General features: G+C 43.6%; 1 pseudogene; it reads right to left on the reverse strand.

Annotated features, from left to right (window-relative positions):
* Positions 1-983: 983 nt before the first annotated feature.
* Positions 984-2,480, reverse strand: LOC127808577 (uncharacterized acetyltransferase At3g50280-like; annotated as a pseudogene).
* Between the last annotated feature and the right edge of the window lie 493 nt (positions 2,481-2,973).

A 2,973-nucleotide genomic window follows, 5' to 3' on the forward strand; every position in this document is an offset into this window, starting at 1 on the left:
ATACTTTTAATAAATTCTAAACTAGAAATCCATGTCACACAATCTCAACACCTTGAGAGTAGGATCTTTATCAAGAAATCTAGGGGCTCATTCATAATAATGAGATGAAGAGCTTATGAAAGAAGATATGACCATGCAAAATTATATCATTAGGCCTATTACGCATACTAGAAGTTATCTCAATCTAGCGTTAAAGGCACTAACACCAACAATCCCTTCCCCATCATCTCTGACTCCCAAGCCCCATCTCCTCCGTCGACACTTCTTCTCTACCTCCGACGCCAATAGTTGTTGTTTCCATTGAAGCAACCACCTACAAGAAGGCGAAGGGTTCTGCAACGACAATGCCGACCTTTCTTCTTTACCTTTGACACTAACGACAGAACCAACTTCAACACCGATGGCGGTTGCATCTTTCTCTCCCTCTGATTTGCACCACCGTACTTGCTTGTCAACACCAATGGCTCATTCAGTAAGTTTTCTAGCAACTTCTATTTTACATTTAAACCTAGATTTACTAAAATTCAACCATTAGATACTTTTAATTTTTAGGTATGTAGATCACCGAGGCAAAGCAAATATGATAGTTGATACCCCTAATTGGAATCCATCGTGAATAATGGTTGGTGACGTATTTCTAAAATGTGTTTTTAATTTTTTTTATCACAAAATTAATTTTTAGATCTATAAAAAATCAACCATTGGATCAAATTTATTTTTGAATTATATGAATCACTAACTAATTAGGTGATCAATGACAACAGTAAGGCCGAACTAATGTTCAGTCTCTTTAGTTATTTTATGCATTAGTTCGATTTTGGATTCAATTCGATTATCACAATTTAAGTTTTGGTTAGTTCGATTTGATCTATTCAATTAAGTTATTACATATACTTCAATTCAATTCAATCCGACCCAATTAATAATTTTTAATATATTCAATATGAATATATTCCATTTGACACGAAAACATCACCCTCGCTCTGTCTAATTCTCAAAAACCAGATGCTAATAGGCTTGAACCCTCAAATTATTGCTACAAGGAACTGCACACACAACTTCTCAAAATCAGTGCATCGATCTAATCAGATTCCCAGACAGCATCCCTGAACTCCCGATCAGACTCAAAAGCTGCCATTGTTTCCGGCGAGAGGCAAATCTCCAAGTCCATGCTGCCGCCGCCCTCACGCCCAGGATACAGAGTCACCTTCCCATCAAACTTGTTCGCGTACCCACTTCGCACCACCACCGCCTTCCTATTCCAAACTCGTTCCCATACACGTCAAATCTCGGCGAGCTGCCCATCATCACGCTGCAAGGATCAAATAACCGCCCCGGCTGGTAAATGATTGGCGACTCGAGCCAGCCCCCCACCCACTCCCGCACCACCTTGTCGGTGTGGGTCCCCACCGCTCGGTGGCACAGCCACGCCGCCCGCCCAAACCCCACCCCAAGAAGTTCCGCCGCCGTGGAACTCGCGCGCACTACTTGAATGCAGTTTCTGAAGTAGTTTTTGGGCACCGGTGGCTCCATTCTCGATCTGTTGTTCGCCGCCATTCTGCAGTTGGTTTCCTGCTCGTCTGGTAAGCGGCGAGCCCGCGTGATACACCGTCAAACCACCGCTGACACGGCCTGCAAGGAGGAGATCTTGTCGGTGTTATTCTCTTGGTTGGCCTTCGCTTTGAGTTGGGCTATTGATTGGGATGAAAAGTAGAAGATCCTTTCTCGGAGAGGCGGAGCTTCGTGTCGGCTGAGAAACTGGTCCTCGTCGGCGAACGGCAGGCGGAGAAGGGGGCCGTGGCCGTCGAGAATCCACTGGTCGTGAATTGGGGGCCTCGAAATGGGAAAATGGAGCCCCCCCGGGCTCTGAAAATCTCCGACAAGGTGTTGAAGAACATCCAGAAGGACTCCCCATCGCCGACGGCGTGGTTGAACGAGCATCCCACAAAGACACCGTCAACCAAATCCGTCACCATAAATGATAGCAATGGCCTGGTGTGGCCGTCGTGGTTGATCGCCCGGTCGTGGTCGAAGAACGACTGGACGATGACCGGAACGTCAACTGGCGAAAGGATATCAGACACAGTGAGATTGACGGTGGCGTGAATAAATCTGGCACCGGGACTGCGGGTGCAATCAATATAGACGGAGGAAGAAGGTGGGCTTTGTTGGTTGAGGGTTACCAATCGGCCGGCGAGAGGGTAGAAATGGACGAGAGTGAGGGAGAGGGATTCCTTGAGAGTTTGGAGGAAGGAGGGGAGAGAGAAGTGTTGATGGGAGGAGGGGGGCTTGAGAAAGAGAAGGCCCTTTTGGATGTAATGGACGGAGAGCATGGCGAGATCCCATGGAGACAAGAAGATGGGATGCTTGGAGGCCTCGACGTGGTGTTTTGGGTTGACGAAGCAGTCTGAGATGAGATACGTTGAAGTTGAACATTTGGGGAGTTCATTTTCAAGGATTAGTTTGTTTGTGGCTTCCATGGGATATCCAATTGAACAGAGTTGGTATTATTTGGGTGTGTGGAGGTCGGGTTCAACCTAGAGAGAGAGAGAGAGAGAGAGAGAGAGAGAGAGGTGAATAATAAATATCGCCTTCCTAAGTTGCAAGGGTTGGCTTCTCAGCATTTTAAAAGAAGAGAGTCGAAACTTATTGCACGAAAATGGAAACGAGGAACGCGAAAACGGAAACACGGAAATGGTATTTTTCAAAAAAGTTAGGAAACGGAAACGCGGGGTAAACTGTAACTCTTAAAAATATAGGGGTGTATGTGAAATTAAATTATAATTTAAATTTAATTGCATATAATTTATATAATTTAATTTAATTAACAGTTATTTAAATAATATAAATTTAAATTATATAAATAATGTATAAATAGAACCACTGATGCAATTTTTATAAATTTAAATTAAATATTATTTATATAACAGTATCAGTGGTTGCTGTTAATTTAAATAATTAAATTATATAAAT

This window comes from Diospyros lotus, chromosome 8 (genome assembly GCF_014633365.1).
Source record: "Diospyros lotus cultivar Yz01 chromosome 8, ASM1463336v1, whole genome shotgun sequence".
Classification (NCBI taxonomy): Eukaryota; Viridiplantae; Streptophyta; class Magnoliopsida; order Ericales; family Ebenaceae; genus Diospyros; species Diospyros lotus.